The following is a 19,254-nucleotide window of genomic DNA, read 5'->3' on the forward strand; positions in this document are numbered from 1 at the left end:
GAGCAGAAGCAAGGACAAAGGCATTCTTGTTGAAACTGATCCTGAACCTGAAAGGACCTTGAAGAGGAAGCTCAGAGAAGCCAAAGCACAACTCTCTTTAGAGCACCTAACCGAATTCTTCAAAGAAGAAGAACACATGGCAGCCGAAAACAACAACAATGCCAACAATGCAAGGAAGGTGCTGGGTGACTTTACTGCACCTACTCCCGATTTCTATGGGAGAAGCATCTCTATCCCTGCCATTGGAGCAAACAACTTTGAGCTTAAGCCTCAATTAGTTTCTCTAATGCAACAGAATTGCAAGTTCCATGGACTTCCATTGGAAGATCCTCATCAGTTCTTAGCTGAATTCTTGCAAATCTGTGACACAGTTAAGACTAATGGGGTAGACCCTGAGGTCTATAGACTGATGCTATTCCCTTTTGCTGTAAGAGACAGAGCTAGAACATGGTTGGATTCTCAACCTAAAGAAAGCCTGGACTCTTGGGAAAAGCTAGTCAATGCCTTCTTGGCAAAGTTCTTTCCACCTCAAAAATTGAGTAAGCTTAGAGTGGAAGTCCAAACCTTCAGACAGAAGGAAGGAGAATCCCTCTATGAAGCTTGGGAAAGATACAAACAATTGATCAGAAAGTGTCCCACTGATATGCTTTCTGAATGGAGCATCATAGGTATTTTCTATGATGGTCTCTCTGAACTGTCCAAGATGTCTTTGGATAGCTCTTCTGGAGGATCTCTTCATCTGAAGAAGACGCCTACTGAGGCTCAAGAACTGATTGAAATGGTTGCAAATAACCAATTCATGTACATTTCTGAAAGAAATCCCGTGAACAATGGGACTAGTCAGAAGAAAGGAGTTCTTGAGATTGATACTCTGAATGCCATATTGGCTCAGAACAAAATATTGACTCAACAAGTCAATATGATTTCTCAAAGTCTGTCTGGAATGCAAAATGCACCAAGCAGTACTAAGGAAGCTTCATCTGAGGAAGAAGCTTATGATCCTGAGAACCCTTCAATAGAAGAGGTGAATTACATGGGAGAACCCTATGGAAACACCTATAATCCTTCATGGAGAAATCACCCAAATCTCTCATGGAAGAATCAAGAGAGACCTCAACAAGGTCCTCCATTAGAAATTTGGAGGCACAAGTGGGACAGCTGAGTAAGAAAATCACTGAACTCCCTCCAAGTACTCTCCCAAGCAATACAGAAGAAAATCCAAAAGGAGAGTGCAAAGCCATAAACATGGCCGAATTTGGAGAGGAAGGAGAGCAAGTGAACGCCACTGAGGAAGACCTCAATGGGCGTGCACTGACCTCCACTGAGTTCCCTAATGAGGAACCATGGGAATCTGAGGCTCAAAATGAGACCATAGAGATTCCATTGGACTTACTTCTGCCTTTCATGAGCTCTGATGAGTATTCTTCCTCTGAAGAGGATGAGTATGTCACTGAAGAGCAAGTTGCTAAATACCTTGGAGCAATCATGAAGCTAAATGACAAGTTATTTGGAAATGAGACTTGGGAGGATGAACCTCCTTTGCTCACCAAAGAACTGGATGACTTGTCTAGGCAGAAATTACCTCAAAAGAGGCAAGACCCTGGGAAGTTTTCCATACCTTGTACCATAGGCACCATGACCTTCAAAAAGGCCTTGTGTGACTTAGGGTCAAGTGTAAACCTCATGCCCCTCTCTGTAATGGAGAAATTAGGGATCTTTGAGGTGCAAGCTGCAAAAATCTCACTAGAGATGGCAGACAACTCAAGAAGACAAGCCTATGGACTTGTAGAGGATGTTCTGGTAAAAGTTGAAGACCATTACATCCCTACTGATTTCATAGTCCTAGAGACTGGGAAGTGCATGGATGAATCCATCATCCTTGGCAGACCCTTCCTAGCCACAGCAAAGGCTGTGATTGATGTTGATAGAGGAGAGTTGATCATTCAAGTGAATGAAGAATCCTTGGTGTTTAAGACCCAAGGATATCCCTCTGTCATCATGGAAAGGAAGCTTGAAGAGCTTCTCTCAACTCAGAGTCAAACAGAGCCCCCACAGTCAAACTCTAAGTTTGGTGATGGGAGGCCACAACCAAACTCTAAGTTTGGTGTTGAACCCCCACATTCAAACTCTAAGTTTGGTGTTGGGAGGTCCCAACATTGCTCTGATCTTTTGTGAGGCTCCATGAGAGTCCTCTGTCAAGCTAATGACATTAAAGAAGCGCTTGTTGGGAGGCAACCCAATGTTTTATAGTTAACTATTTTCTTTGTTATTTTATCTTTTTTGTAGGTTGATGATCATAAGAAGTCACAAAATCCATGAAAAAAGCAAAAACAGAATGAAAAATAGGAAGAAAAACAGCACACCCTGGAGGAAGAACTCACTGGCGTTTAAACGCCAGTGAGGCTAGCAGTTGGGCGTTTAACGCCCAGTCTGGCACCATTCTGGGCGTTTAACGCCAGAAAAGGGCACCAGACTGGCGTTAAACGCCAAGAAGGGGCAAGAACCTGGCGTTAAACGCCAGAAAGGGGCACCAGCCCGGCGTTTAACGCCAGAATTAGCTCAAAACGTGTTTTTGAGTGCCATTTGGTGCAGGGATGACTTTTCCTTGACACCTAAGGATCTGTGGACCCCACAGGATCCCCACCAACCCCACCACCCTCTCTCTTCTTCACCCATTCACCAATCACCTCAACACCCATATATAAACCCTTCTTCACCCCTTCATCTTCACACAACCTAAACACCACTTCTCCCCTTCTCTTTGGCCGAACACAAAGCCATTCCCTTCTTCCTCATTCCTTCTACTTCTACTCTCTTCTTTCTACTTTTGCTCGAGGACGAGCAAACCTTTTAAGTTTGGTGTGGTAAAAGCATTGCTTTTTGCTTTTCCATAACCATTTATGGCATCCAAAGCCGGTTCAACTGAGAAGGCATGACCTCAAGCCCATCACTAAGAAAAAAAAGATGGAGCAAACAAGAGACCCCCCTCATCATGAGATCCCTGAGATACCTCAAGGGATGCACTTTCCTCCACAAGACTATTGGGAGCAACTAAACACCTCCCTAGGAGAATTGAGTTCCAACATGGGACAACTAAGGGTGGAGCATCAAGAACACTCCATCATCCTTTCATTGAGATTAAGAGAAGATCAAAGAATCATGAGGGAGGAGCAACAAAGACAAGGAAGAGACATTGAGGAGCTCAAGCACTCCATAGGATCTTCAAGAGCAAGAAAGAGCCGCCATCACTAAGGTGGACCCGATCCTTGATTTCCTTGCTATTTATTCTTCTGTTTTTCGAATTTTATGCTTATGTTTATCCATGTTTGTGTCTTGTGATCATTAGTGTCTTAATGTCTATGCCAAAAAGTTATATGAATCCATCACCTTTCTTAAATGAAAACTGTTTTTATCACAAAAGAACAAGAAGTACAGGATTTCGAATTCATCTTTAAAACTAGCTTAATTAGTTTGATGTGGTGGCAATACTTTTGTTTTCTGAATGTATGCTTAAACAGTGCATATGTCTTTTGAATTTGTGGTTCATGAATGTTAAAATTGTTGGCTCTTGAAAGAATGATGAAAAAGGAGACATGTTACTGATGATCTGAAAAATCATAAAAATGATTCTTGAAGCAAGAAAAAGCAGTGAATACAAAAAAAAAAAGAGAAGAGAGAAGGAGAAAAACGAAAAAAAAGGGGAGAAAAAGAAAAAGAAAGAAATAAAGTTGTGATCCAAGGCAATAAGAGTGTGCTTAAGAACCCTGGACACCTCTAATTGGGGACTTTAGCAAAGCCGAGTCACAATCTGAAAAGGTTCACCCAATTATGTGTCTGTGGCATGTATGTATCCGGTGGTAATACTGGAAGACAGAGTGCTTTGGGCCACGGCCAAGACTCATAAAGTAGCTGTGTTCAAGAATCATCATACTTAACTAGGAGAATCAATAACACTATCTGGATTCTGAGTTCCTAAAGAAGCCAATCATTCTGAATTTCAAAGGATAGAGTGAGATGCCAAAACTGTTCGGAGGCAAAAAGCTACTAGTCCCGCTCATCTAATTTGGAGCTTAGTTTCATTGATAATTTGGAGTCTATAGTATATTCTCTTCTTTTTATCCTATTTGATTTTCAGTTGCTTGGGGACAAGCAACAATTTAAGTTTGGTGTTGTGATGAGCGGATAATTTGTATACTTTTTGGCATTGTTTTTAGTATGTTTTCAGTAGGATTTAGTTAGTTTTTAGTATATTTTTATTAGTTTTTAGTTAAAATTCACTTTTCTGGACTTTACTATGAGTTTGTGTGTTTTTCTGTGATTTCAGGTATTTTCTGGCTGAAATTGAGGGACCTGAGCAAAAATCTGATTCAGAGACTGAAAAGGACTGCAGATGCTGTTGGATTCTGACCTCCCTGCATTCAAAGTGGATTTTCTGGAGCTACAGAAGCCCAATTGGCGCGCTCTCAACGGCGTTGGAAAGTAGACATCCTGGGCTTTCCAGCAATATATGATAGTCCATACTTTGCCCAAGATTTGATGGCCCAAACCGGCGTTCAAAGTCACCCTCAGAATTCCCAGCGTTAAACGCCGGAACTGGCACCTAATTGGGAGTTAAACGCCCAAACTGGCATAAAAGCTGGAGTTAAACGCCAAGAAGAGTCTCTACACGAAAAATGCTTCATTGCTCAGCCCAAGCACACACCAAGTGGGCCCGGAAGTGGATTTTTATGTCATTTACTCATCTTTGTACACCTTAGGTTACTAGTTTTCTATAAGTAGGACCTTTTACTATTGTATTTGGATCTTTTGATCATGTTTTGATGATTGAACCCTCTTTGGGAGGCTGGCCATTCGGCCATGCCTAGACCTTTGTTCTTATGTATTTTCAACGGTGGAGTTTCTACACACCATAGATTAAGGTGTGGAGCTCTGCTGTACCTCGAGTATTAATGCAATTACTATTGTTCTTCCATTCAATTCCGCTTGTTCTTTATCCAAGATATCACTTGTTCTTCAACCTGATGAAGGTGATGATTGACGCCCATCACCATTCTCACTCATGAACAAAGTGACTGACAACCACTCTTGTTCTACTAGCTTTCGAGGCCCTAGTGAATATCTCTTGGATTCCTGATTGTACGATGCATGGTTGATCGCCTGACAACCGAGTGCTCGCCTGACAAACGAGCCAACCATTCCGTGAGATCAGAGTCTTCGTGGTATAGGCAAGAACTGATGGCGGCATTCAAGAGAATCCGGAAGGTCTAACCTTGTCTGTGGTATTCTGAGTAGGATTCAATGACTGAATGACTGTGACGTGCTTCAAACCTGTAACCTATTGGGCGTTAGTGACAGACGCAAAAGAATCACTGGATTCTATTCCGGTAGGGGAGGGAACCACACCGGTGATTGGCAGCACTGTGACAGAGTGTGTGCATTAGCTTTCACTGCGAGGATGGGAGGTAGCTGCTGACAACAGTGAGACCCTACACGAGTTTGCCATGGAAAGGAGTAGGAAGGATTGGATGAAGACAGTAGGAAAGCAGAGAGACGGAAGGGAAGGCATCTTCATTCGCTTATCTGAAGCTCTCACCAATGATATACATAAGTATCTCTATCTTTATCTTTATGCTTTATTCGTTTATCACTACACCCATTTGAGTCTGCCTGACTGAGATCTACAAGGTGACCATAGCTTGCTTCATACCACCAATCTCCGTGGGATCGACCCTTACTCGCGTAAGGTATTACTTGGACGACCCAGTGCACTTGCTGGTTAGTTGTGCGAAGTTGTAGTGATCACAATTTCGTGCACCATTGACCAACAAATTAAGCTATGCATGGGACTCTTTTTTCTCGTTGCTAGGCTTTCCACCAAGTTTCGGCGGGACCATTACCAATCACAACTCATTCGGACTCCACAATGATCGCTTTGTCTTTCTTGAGAAGATGTGAATTCCCCACAGAGCAGTTTGATTTAAGAAGTTCGTCGTGTCGGTATAGAATTTATCAATGAAATTAATTCTCGTTGCAAGTATAGTTCTACACCAACAAACAATCCTCCCAATCAAAAATTTGGTTGTCACGAGTAACAAACCCCAAATGAAAATTAACCGGAGTATTTAGACTCCGGGTCGTCTCCCTAGGAATCACAATGAAGTGCTTGGTTATTGGCTGTAAGGTGTGTTTTGGGGTTTTTTGGAATGATAGACATGAAAATAATTGATAACAAAGATTAAATGACAAAGGGGTCTTGGAAAGGGTTGGTGGTCAAGGATCTCTATCCTAATCACTAACCACAACATGAGAATTGGCAAGGATTAACCTCATTAAGTTGTCCTCTAACTAATAAAGGAGAGTCAAATGAGCTATGCCAATCCAAGTCCATAAGTCCTAACTCCTTACTAATTCAATTAGTTAGAATTAGAGTTAATGGCTCCTAATCATCAATCACTTGGACATTAGCAACTCAAGAGTTCCTAAGTTACTTTCCCAAAGCCAAGAACATAAAATTCTACTCTAACATCCTTCCAAGCATTTTGTCAAACACTTGAAAGGCATAAAAGGAAAGTATAACAAATAACAAGAATTGGTGAAATCTAATGAATAACAATTGTAAAGAAAATGAGATCACAACTCAATTCAACAACAAAAGAACATCAAATATTAAATCTCATCAATGAAAATCCAAATTCAACATGAGTGCATGAGCATAAAAGAGACATGAAGGTAAAATTAACATCACAAACTAAGAGAATTAAAGTGTAGAAACAAGAAATTATAGAGGAAACAAGATGAAATCACGAATTTAAACATGGATCTATGAGAGATTGACCTAATTCTAACCTAATTCTAGAGAGAAGATGGAGCTTCTCTCTCTAGAAACTACACTACATGATGCTAATACTAACTAATGTTCTTCCCTTTCCTTTTCTTGGGCTTCAATTATGCATGAAATACACTCAGAAACAAGCTGGAATTGGGCCTGGGCGGCTCAGAAATCGCCCCCAACAATTTGCCTTTAAGTGAGTCACGTGCGAGCATTAGCACGTACGCGCGCTTTGCGCTGGCGCATCGATTGGCAAATCCTTCATCTACGCGGGCGCATCATGTTCGCGTGCGCGTGCCTACATGAACCTCTTCTGCGCGTGTGCGCCTTGCGCGCGTGCACGCCCCTTTGATGCGATTCCAATATTTGTTTCTTCATGCATTCTCCTCCTTGTATGCTTTTCTCCTTATTTCTTCCATCCAATATTTGCCTTATGATCCTGAAATCACTCAACAAACACATCAAGGCATCGAATGGAATTAAAGTGAATTAAAATCACCAGTTTAAGGCCTAAAAAGCATGTTTTTTACATTTAAGCACAATTCAAAGGAGAATTACAAAACCATGCTATTTCATTGAATAAATGTGGAAAAGGCTATAAAATCCCCCAAAAGAAGCACAAGATAAATCACGAAATCGGAGTTTATCAAACCTCCCCACACTTAAACTAAGCATGTCCTCATGCTGAAATCAAGAAACAAGCAAGGGGTATTAATGTTTATTCAATGAAAACCAGCTAAGTGAAATCTATCTAAATGCAATCTACCTATATGGATGCATTGGCTTAGTCAAATTAATCAATCTCCAAGAATCTACATGCAAGCGCAGTAATAATCAAAGCAAACCCACAATTGAATTGAAGCATTAAGAGATTTAACAAACTTGCAAGAAAAGATGATCACAGGTGGAGACATGTAATTGAGCAATCGAACCCTCACCGGATGTGTATCCACTCTATGCGCTCAAGTGTATAGGGTTGATTCACTCGATTCTCTCCTAATCATGCTTCCCAAGATTTGTTTTTCATCTAACAATCAACAATTACTCCATGCATGCATACAAATATCATGAGGACTTTCCATAGGTTGTAATGGGGCTAGGGTCAAGGTAGGATGTATATGGTTAAGTGAGCTTGAAATTCAAATCTCTGATTAACTTAAACTTTCCACCTAACCTATGACAACTTATACAATTTCTAAACAAACCTAAATACCCATTCTTCACTTTTTCACACACTCATGCATTCTCTTTTTTATCACCACCCATATGCATTGACTCTTATTGAGTTTTACTTGGGGCATTTTGTCCCCTTCTTATTGCTTTTCTTTTTCTTTCTTTTCTATATATATATATATATATATATATATATATATATATATATATATATATATATATATATATATATTTTCTTTTTTTATAATAAAGTATATACGAAGTATCAATGCATATGGTTTTACATTCAATGCATGAGTATGTACCCAATTTCCCAAAATATTGACAAGAATACAAAAATACACTTTTATCCCAACCAATGTTCCCAACTCTCCCAAACCTGAATGATAAGCACTCTCACTAGCCTGTGCTAATCAAAGATCCAAATAAGGACATTTATTGTTTTCCGCTTTAGGCTTGTAATGTGCTAAAATTAAGAACAAATGGGTTAAGTATAGGCTCAAGATTGGTTAACAATGGAAGATAAAAGGTAGGCTATTTAGGTAAGTGAGCTAATTGAAACGATGGCCTCAATCATATAAGTGCATGTATCCACAAAATAATGGACATATAGAATCAAACAAATCAAAGATTACAATCATAGAAAGAGAATAATGCACACAAGAATAAAAATAAGTGGCTATATGATGTAACCACACAATTAGGCTCAGATCTCACATGCTTGTGTTCTTAGCTCAAAAACATGATCCACAATTGTATAATTCAAGTAAGTTCTAAAAAAATATTTTCAATCAATTGGGGTGGTGTCCTAAAAATGAATTTCTTGAAAATTTTTATCATACTGGCTAAGCTTATTTTCAGTGCAATGTTGTGATTTAAAAAAAATTTCTAGTCTATCCCTTTTTCAATTAAAGCACGATTCTTATATAGAAAGGGTTAACTAGGATTTAACAATCCAAAATATTTTTCTAATCACAATCAAAGCCAAGTTGCGAAACATATATATATACTAAGAGTAGCTAAAAGTGTGCATCAACCAAAATAAGGGTATCCAAAATAGCAAATATGTACAGTAATCCCAAAATGATCTAAAATGTAAAGTGTGGAATAAAACAAAATAAAGTGGTAGAGGATATAAATAGAAGTCTGAAAGTTCACCACATAAGTGCAAACACCAGTCACAAACGGTGACCTCCCTACACTTTAGAATCAAGTATCGTCCTCGATGCTACTGCTGAAGCTCAGGATGGGGGTCAACAATCGCGCTGGACTGTGGCTCATGCTCAAGCTGTGGAACTGGCGGTGGTGCTGGTTGTGAGTCCTCAGGAGGCTGCTGAGTCTCAATAGTGGTCTGTGCCTCTGGTGGTGCGTCCTGCTGAGTCGGCTCCTCGCCATGCTCCTCCTCCTGATCCTGCTCGTCTGAGGCGGGAGAGTCTGGGAGCGGGGAGAGCTTGATGCCCTGTGATGCGAATGCCCAGTCTAAGCGGTCAATACGTCTCATAAGGCGACGCTCGAGGCGCTCCAAGAAACGGAGTAAGTGCTACACCAATAGGTATGTCGGCTCAGGTGCTGGTGGTGGTGGTAAGGATGCGGTGGCGGCCGAGGAAGAGGGGGCTGCTGCTGTGGAGGGTGAAGGTCCAACTGCCTCCACAGTAACTCTAGCCCAAGAACGGCCTCTGGGCGGTGGTCTCTCGTGCACCCAGCCACCCCAAGGAATAGTGACCTCCTTGTCATCATCATCTAATGGTGGTGGTGTCTCATCATCATCCCTCCACTGAACATCAGTTAAGTCAGCCATGCTGGTGACCAGAGTGGGAATGGAAGTAAGCCATGGATATGTGCTCGCCACATGCTCTGCCGGATCAAACGGGGGAAGTACACTTCTTTGCCCTCCATGACACAACCGATCAGAACAAACATGTCCATCGGGATCTCAGAGAAATGTGTGGTGGGCAAGATATAGGTGGCAAATATCATCTGTCCGGTCTTAGCCTCTCTAGACAAATGAGCAAACATCATCCCCTTGGGCTTCTTGTTGCTCGAATCCATCACCCATGGAGTCTCTGGTGTGGCAATCACGCGCTTAAGCGCCTCATAATCGAAGGTCATGCAGTGGATAGCAATATCTGCCTGCTGATATGCACAGGCATCATCAGTAATGTGTCGGCACTACAGTGCCTCCAAGATAGCAGCCTCAGTAATCAAAATCTCTCTATCCCTCAGCTGAACTGGATCGAGATTGGCACGGAAGAAGTTGCAGTAGAACTCCTTGACCCATAAGATGTTTATCCTCCCCATATCCCTATCAACAAAATCCAAACCCAACTCTAGAATGCGGCCATTGATGGCGTGCCTTACATCATTTGGAAGCACCAACCTCTTCTCAACATTCAGATTTGTCTTCTGGTATTTGGGGAAGCGAAGCTCACAGTAGAGGTTGGGGAATTTGAGTGGGTCAGTGGACGGAAGCAGCTGATTTTCCTTATCCATCTCATTCAGTGGATTTTTAGCATAATTAGCATATGGGGACGGGATAGAGATTTTAGAGTGCTTTCTTTTCTTAGAAGGAGTGGCTATGGCTTTTCCTTTGTCTGACATCCTGAAAAATAGAATTTACATAATATAAGAAGCTAGCCAAATAATCAAGAAGCACTCATAACAATGCATATTCAGAAAGTGAGCAAATAAAGTAGAAATCTTGGAATGAAAGCAGCAAGGTTCAGAATTCAAAAGAATCTTCAAACCAAGAATTCAAACCACAATTGCACATTACTTGATCATTAAGCCTAAGAAACACCATATCCAAAAGAATTATCAAAAGAGTTAAGTCAAAAACCAAAAGAGAAGTTAGTCGGTTAAACAAGTTAGAGTTAGAAATCAGTTTGGAAGTCAGTGATATGGTGGCTACTGGCTTAATTCAAAAGATATGTACATAGTAGGGACGTAAGCATGTTCACAATCACGAAAAGCATCAAGTCATTGATGATGAAATATGATGTCGCTAAAAAGACAACTCACGAGAAAACAAGTCATCAGTCAATGTAGATTACTAGAATTATATGAATTGGTGTTGGTGTGATCAAAATGTCAAAGAATGAATCAATCAATAAATATTCAACACCAAATTCGATGAGCCATGAAAGTCACAAAGATTGAGATAAGATTTGAAAAATTCATTTGCCATGTGACCAAGGGTAATCTGGGCATGAAGGGTTTGAATCATAGCGGTTACATAGGTAGAAGAAATCATCAATCTTGTGGAGCAAGCAAATAAGCTCAATTTCAAATGAAAATCAAGTTACTGGTCAATCTGAAAATTTATTAGAATCATTCAATGCACATAAGCAATCTAGCATGAACATAAGCAAAGAATATGATAATCATGACCAACTTGTTTTTGAACAGTTTCCAAAATCATTTAGGTAACAAAATCCCTTTGATACAAAAATCACCAAATAGGAGTTGTTACAACAAGTGAGTGTAATTCATGGTGTATGGTTAGGAAAAATCCGGCAGCAATTTGGTAGTAAGTTGGCTATTTCCCAAATTCAAACAGTCAAATTAACTTCCATATGAATGCATCAACAATGAAAAACAGAGAAGACCATATATAAATGCATTGGAAGTAAGCAATTGAGCATGAACATGAATGAGCCAACAAGCAACAAACAGAAATGAACAGTGAAGCAACATGCAACATACAACAAAAGCAGAGCAATGAAACAGAGCAGTTCCTCACAGCACAAAAATTCAAACATGTAATCACAAACAGAGCGCTTATCAGACCTAGAATCTTCTGACCACATCCTGACTACCTAACAGCAGATATCTCTAACTGTCCTAATCAAACAAAATCATGTACTAACTAATTAAACTAACAAGTAGCTAAGAACAGAAATAAAATAGAGCAGAGGCAGGGTGGAACCTGGGAAGCAGAAATGGTTGTGGAAAAGGGAAGGAAAGGGAGGTAGTGGAAGTGATCAGCAGAGTCACTGCCTCGGATGGTGGTGACGAGGAAGCTCGCACCGGCGACAATGGAGGTCGCGGCGGTCAGAGTTGCGGTCACCGTGAGAGAGGACAGAAGAGTGAGAGGGAGAGGGAAACGGTGAGAAGGAGAGGGAGAAAAAGAGAGGGGCGAGGCGGCGACGGCGGTGGTCGCGGGGTGGTTCGCTGGAGAGGGGTAACGGAGGTTGGGGGTGGAACATTGGAGAGGAGGAGCAGAGAGAGACATTGGGGAAGAGAAGAGGGTTGCGCGAATGCGCTGTTCCCTTCGCGAATTCAGGGTTAGTGATTTTTGAATCCGCGCGAGTGCGCATGTTGCCCGTCCGCGCAGGTGGGTTGGGCTAGAGGCATAAAGGAGGCCCAGAGTTGGCACAACTCTCGGATCCTTGACCTAGGTGATGCTGAGACGCATCGACACGCGCGTGCGCTGTTCGCGTTCGCGTGGATGGCTTGAGCTTATGGAATGGGCGCGGAGGCGTGAATTACGCCGACGCGTGGGCAGAGAAACAGGAAGGGGCGCCGAGGCGCGAATTACGCCGATGCGTGGGCAGAGAAACAGGAAGGGGCGCGGACGCGTGCAGCGTGCGTCCGCGTGGGTTGAGATATAGAGTTGGCCCAAAAGTGGCACAACTCTCTATTCCTCAGCCCAGAAAGTTCAAAATGTGATTTTTCGCTCGCGCACACTGTGCACTAGCGGGTAGAATCTCTCTTTCTTCTCTTCTTCTCTCTTTCTTTTTTAAGAGGGGTTTAATACCCTCTCAATCTCCTTTAAGGTTCTAAAGCAAGCTAAGATGTAAAATTGATACATAATTTGAGATAATGGGTATTTTTCAAATGAACTTAGAAAACTTGGAATCCAAGCAAAAAATCAATTTCAAAGAATCATCCCATATTCAAACCTAGATTGTATAGAACATCTCAGCAAGCAAAATAAAATACATTTAAAAGGTAGAGAAACTATACACAATGGAACCCAATTCATTCATTCATTATATCTACAAGAGAATGGAAATAGTTTACCATAGTGGGGTGTCTCCCACCAAGGACTTTTGGTTTAGGTCCTTAAGTTGGACATCTGGGAGGCTCCTTGTCAAGGCGGTTTATGCTTGTATCCGTCCTTGAACCTCCAAGAGTGCTTGTCCTTCAGTCGGTTGTCAGAATTTCCAACCATGTTCACCAAGTTTTGGTGAGGTTCCTTCCAAGATATGAGCTCCCAAAATTGACTTCCAGCGCATGATCCAGGATCCCATATATTATCTTCACACCCATCTTCTAGTTGATCGTCTCGGTTCCGTTTGGGTGATAAGAAAGTAGAATTCTCATGTGAGCACCAAACTATCCTCCTAGACCCAATCAATTGAGTATTACACCAATCCATGTTCTTCAATTTCGAGTTCCTAACCATAATGAATCTAGACTTACAACGCCAACCACTAAATGTCCTCCTCTTACGCTTAATTCCACAAAGCGTCCTAAGTTGGCCATCTATCTCAAGCAAACCATACTCAAGTGGAATAATGAAGCTGAGATTTAGAAGTTTTACCCATTCAAGCGAAGGATTGGATGACAAATTAGATGGAGGAGTTCCCAAAGATCGTGACAAAGCATGTTCTACTCCCGTCCATCCCCTTTTAGAGGTTTTCACCACTTGGTAAGATTCCTCAAGTTCAAGTTCTTCTTCACCAATTTCTTCTATCTCTTCCCCATCACTCAAATCATACAGAGGAGGTTGAGCGAAATCTACCTCATTGTCAATTCCAAGCATAGTGGGGGAGGATTCGTCAAACTCACAAGGATCATATGTTGATTCGGAATAATCATAGATAGGAAGGCTTGTTTCTTGGAACATTTCTTCATTGGAAGAGGGTTCAACAAGATCATCAAGGGGATTAATCAATGCGGACAAAAAATCATTGATGATAAAATCCACTTCTTGATCAATTTCCTTCGGTTCCTTGTTTACTCCCGCAACATTACTCTTTTCTTTAGTATCCCTTTTACATTCCTTGAAAGAGGATTCTTCAACTTGAGATTCCTTTATGTACTCAACATATCCTAAATATCCAACCACTACTTTCTTTGGTTCAATCATCTCTACTTTCTCCTCTTGTGGTTCAGGGGAGTATTGGTATTGGAACGGTGGTTCTAGATGTGATTCATATGGTGGTTGATATGGTGTGTATGAATTATGGCCATATAGAGTTGAATGGTGATGTGAGGCTTTTGAATGTGGTGTGTAACTATATTGAGGGATGGGATCATATGCATATGATGATTGTGGTTGACAACCACAAGTAGGGTCATCACATACATTGGGTTGACACACATTAGAATCAGGATTATACCCATAGGAGTTCGTAGGAAGTTGTTGCCATGAAGGTTGTTCATAAGCTTGAAGTTCCTCCCATCCTTGATTCCCAAATCCTTGATGCATATCCTCATTGGAGCTTCCATCTCCTACAATATAGTTAAAACTACACTCATAGCAAAAGGGGTGAGAATTCATAGTGAAAGAGAGTATAAAAGAAAACAAGTATTACTAACAAACAAAGAAAACAAAATCCCAGCTAGCAAAACAAACAAACAACCCAAATTCAAGATATTCACAATATATACAATAGCCAATAACATAGCACCATTGTCATCCCCGGCAACGGTGCCATTTTGATTTAAGAAGTTTGTCGTGTCGGTATAGAATTTATCAATGAAATTAATTCTCGTTGCAAGTATAGTTCTACACCAACAAACAATCCTCCCAATCAAAAATTTGGTTGTCACGAGTAACAAACCCCAAATGAAAATTAACCGGAGTATTTAGACTCCGGGTCGTCTCCCTAGGAATCACAATGAAGTGCATGGTTATTGGCTGTAAGGTGTGTTTTTGGGATTTTTTTGGAATGATAGACATGAAAATAATTGATAACAAAGATTAAATGACAAAGGGGTCTTGGCAAGGGTTGGTGGTCAAGGATCTCTATCCTAATCACTAACCACAACATGAGAATTGGCAAGGATTAACCTCATTAAGTTGTCCTCTAACTAATAAAGGAGAGTCAAATGAGCTATGCCAATCCAAGTCCATAAGTCCTAACTCCTTACTAATTCAATTAGTTAGAATTAGAGTTAATGGCTCCCAATCATCAATCACTTGGACATTAGCAACTCAAGAGTTCCTAAGTTACCTTCCCAAGCCAAGAACATAAAATTCTACTCTAACATCCTTCCAAGCATTTTGTCAAACACTTGGAAGGTATAAAAGGATAGTACAACAAATAACAAGAATTGGTGAAATCTAATGAATAACAATTGTAAAGAAAATGAGATCACAACTCAATTCAACAACAAAAGAACATCAAATATTAAATCTCATCAATGAAAATCCAAATTCAACATGAGTGCATGAGCATAAAAGAGACATGAAGGTAAAATTAACATCACAAACTAAGAGAATTAAAGTGTAGAAACAGGAAATTGTAGAGGAAATAAGATGAAATCACGAATTTAAACATGGATCTATGAGAGATTGACCTAATTCTAACCTAATTCTTGAGAGAAGATGGAGCTTCTCTCTCTAGAAACTACACTACATGATGCTAATACTAACTAATGTTCTTCCCTTTTCTTTTCTTGGGCTTCAATTCTGCATGAAATACACTCAGAAACAAGCTGGAATTGGGCCTAGGCGGCTCAAAAATCGCCCCCAACGATTTGCCTTTAAGTGAGTCACATGCGAATATCGGCGCGTACGCGCGCTTTGTGCTGGTGCGTCGATTGGCAAATCCTTCATCTGCACGGGTGCATCATGTTCGCGTGCGCGTGCCTACATGAACCTCTTCTGCGCGTGCGCGCCCCTTTGATGCAATTCCAATCTTTGTTTCTTCATGCATTCTCCTCCTTGTATGCTTTTCTCCTCATTTCTTCTATCCAATACTTGCCTTATGATCCTGAAATCACTCAACAAACACATCAAGGCATCGAATGGAATTAAAGTGAATTAAAATCACCAGTTTAAGGCCTAAAAAGTATGTTTTTTACATTTAAGCACAATTCAAAGGAGAATTACAAAACCATGCTATTTCATTGAATAAATGTGGAAAAAGGATAAAAAATCTCCCAAAATAAGCACAAGATAAATTTCGAAATCGGGGTTTATTAGTAATCATTGAAGATAGGTTTGGCAAACAAGTATGCATCAGCAGATTCCACAATTTTGGCACAGAAAGCAGTACTCACAGCACCCTTGTAAGTTCCAATGAAGTTCTGGACCGGGCATGAGAGGATGCAGCGAAGGCATGTAGCAGCATACGTAGGGAATGGAAGCGCCTTAGTCGGGGGATAAGAGTCCCCCTGCAGCAAATTTGGAACGATTAGAATCCGGCCAGAGCGAAATGTTAACTACTTGAATAAGAAGACCGGTGGGATTGAAAGAAGTACCAAAGGCCTTTAAAACTATCTCAAATGAGTTGATACCTTTGCCCACTGCAACTCTAGTTTTCAGGCAGGAAAAGCATGAAGTAGTAAGCAGTAAAAAATGAATGATGTCGGTAAGTATGCATTTAGCGATGGGAAAGATTCCATAGATAGAGTAAGAAAGGGAGTGCAGAAGGCTCCCCTAATAGTTAGATTAGTACCGGCTTGATGATTCCTTTTTGAAAGGATAAGCCTAAGAGATTGCTAGCGAGAATAATTGAACTGAACATTGAAAGACTACTGCTTACAACTCGCTTTCTGTCTTATTTGCTGGCGTTCGGATAAGGGAAAGCTCCAGAGATTGCTTCGAAGTAAGATCCTTGCGTTGACCCTCTCCTAAACCTGAGGGAGGGGTTGAGAGGAAAAGGGGATCCAAATTTCCCATCAATAAAGTGAGGGCTTTCCCTTTTTTTTAGTGCCTTCCCCACCCCTCTTTCCTTACCTTACCTTCTCACTCCCCCTTTTTCAAGAAAAAAGCCCCGCTCCCTAAGAAGGGGCCCCTCTCTGATAAGGAAGGAAACGAAAGATTCTCCATTTTATGACAAATCCGGTCCAAGGGGAGGAAGCAAGTGAAAAGGGGAGAGGAAGATGACTATAGAAAGCCGATAGTCCGATAGATCCTTGTTGCCAAGTAGTTTGGCTAAGCCAAAAAGAAAGAGTTAGATCCTCTTTGAGATGAAATGAATCTTACTGACAGCACAGCTACGTGCTGGCACTCAATTAGTAGCGCTGGCGCGTCACTCGGCTCCTCGGCTCACTTCGGTTGAAAAGACTTTCTCCTTAGGCACATGTCCATTTAGTGCTTGCACTCGAACGATAACATTCCTTTTCTCTCAACATCATTAGGCACCTCTTCCCTCCGCCGGAATCAGAACCGTTGATTATTTCTTGGTTCATCACGCCTGTCGATCTTGTCGGATGGTGCCTGCCTAGATCTGAGTATCTGGTCTCCAAGGGGGTCAAGCAAGGGCAACCATTCCTTCCTCAACTGTTTGGTACACTCCTCTGGCTACTTGTACTTATAACGTTGGGACTAATTGAACTCAGGCTGATTTCTCCTCTTTCCTTTGGACAACCAACTGCACATCAAATTTCAATCAATTGAAGGTCTGGCTGAGTGGCTTAAGGCATTGGTTTGCTAAATCTACATACAAGAAGATTGTATCATGGGTTCGAATCCTATTTCCTCCGGCACGGAAGTGGAATGGGTGACAGCAAAAGTCAGACTTATGGGGAAAGGAGAGAATAGGCTTTCAGATAGGTTGCTTTTCCTTCTGACTGATTAATGCTTTCATAAGTCAATAGAAAATGGATGCTAGAAAGTCTTTGTTGGATGGGATGAATGTATCTGTTGTACACTCTTCTTCCTCTTTCTGGAGAAAAACGCGATAAGCTAGTCAGCAGGAATAGCGGCCTTTCTGCTGCTAGGTCTAGTCGACAATTCAGCAGCTAGGCTGAGGGACACGAACGCATTAAGCAGCTAAAGGATCTGATTTCATTTCCCCTGTTAGACTTCCTATTATATTATATACACTAGACCTTGAAGCTAACCTTGTTGACTAGTTGCATTGAATCCCAGGCTTTTGTCCCACCCAGGCTTATTGGATTTATTAGGAGTTACGGTAGTTCGAAGTTCCAATTGTGAAGGAGTTTTTGAAGTTCTTCCCCTGGGATTAGGAAGAGATTCTTAGAGATATGGGCTACCTCCTATTGGTAGTTATTAGTTACGGCTTTCGTAACACAATAGATTTACTTCTTTCCGACTTCGGCCAGAGGGAAAGCATTCCTTTCAAGGTAGTGAAGTTCTCCAAGCCGAGGGTGAATAAAATACCTTCATTCTTGCTTGAATGGAATTCTGCTTTAATATCAGCATAGCCGCTTTTTGCATTGAATAGGTTATTTTGAGCCTTATTTCGCCTCTAGAAAGCTGCTTGCTCTTTCCTCCTCTTATGGATTAACTGCGGTGAAGTTCCGCTTCAGGAAAGAGAGAAAAGCGGCAAAGGAAAGGGGGGTCCTTCTTCCGGGGCGGTGTGTGGAAAACGATCCAACACAAAACTCACCGGCAAGTGTACCGGGTCGCATCAAGTAATAAAACTCACGGGAGTGAGGTCGATCCCACAGGGATTGAAGGATTGAGCAATTTTAGTTCAGTGGTTGATTTAGTCAAGCGAATCAAGTATTGATTGAGTGATTTTGTAGCCAACAGTAAGTAAATAGCACGAAATGTAAAGGGAGAGGGATGAATTGCAGAAATTTAAGAGAACAGAAAGTAAAGATGCTGAATCTTAAAGAACAAGAAATTAAATGACTGAAACTTAAAGTGCAAGAAATGTAAATTTCAGTAACTTAAAGTGCAAGAAATATAAATTGCTTGAATGAAAAAGGGATTTGAGGACTGGGATCTCAGAATTCAAACAAGGGAAATTAAATTGCAACAATTAACTAAACAAGAGATGAATTAAAATAGACTAGATCTCAAACAGAAATGGAAATTTAATTGCAGCAGGGGTTCACAGAAGAACCCAAAAGGAAAATGGGATCTCAGGACTCCAGAGACTAGACAGCAAAGTCTAGATCTCAATTGCCTTCCCAGATCTAAGTTCACAAAGCAATTAACAAGAAATTAAAGAAGAAGCAGTAAAGGAAATGTAGTTGAACTCAATTATACAGAAGAGAAATTAAAGAGATCTTGAATGGAGATTGAGACAGAAATTCCTCAATTCTTCACACCCAAGACTCAAACAAGAAAAGTAAAAATGCTCAAGCAAGAACGAGGAAGA

At 41.0% G+C, this 19,254-nt stretch overlaps 1 non-coding gene across 1 annotated transcript; it reads right to left on the minus strand.

Moving 5' to 3' along the window:
* Positions 1–541: 541 nt before the first annotated feature.
* On the minus strand, positions 542–649 carry LOC112793485 (small nucleolar RNA R71). The gene has a single exon (XR_003198173.1). It is a non-coding gene; the product is annotated as a small nucleolar RNA R71 (small nucleolar RNA).
* Positions 650–19,254: the final 18,605 nt, after the last annotated feature.

The sequence above is a fragment of the Arachis hypogaea genome, chromosome 3 (genome assembly GCF_003086295.3).
Source record: "Arachis hypogaea cultivar Tifrunner chromosome 3, arahy.Tifrunner.gnm2.J5K5, whole genome shotgun sequence".
In the NCBI taxonomy this organism is placed as follows: domain Eukaryota; kingdom Viridiplantae; phylum Streptophyta; class Magnoliopsida; order Fabales; family Fabaceae; genus Arachis; species Arachis hypogaea.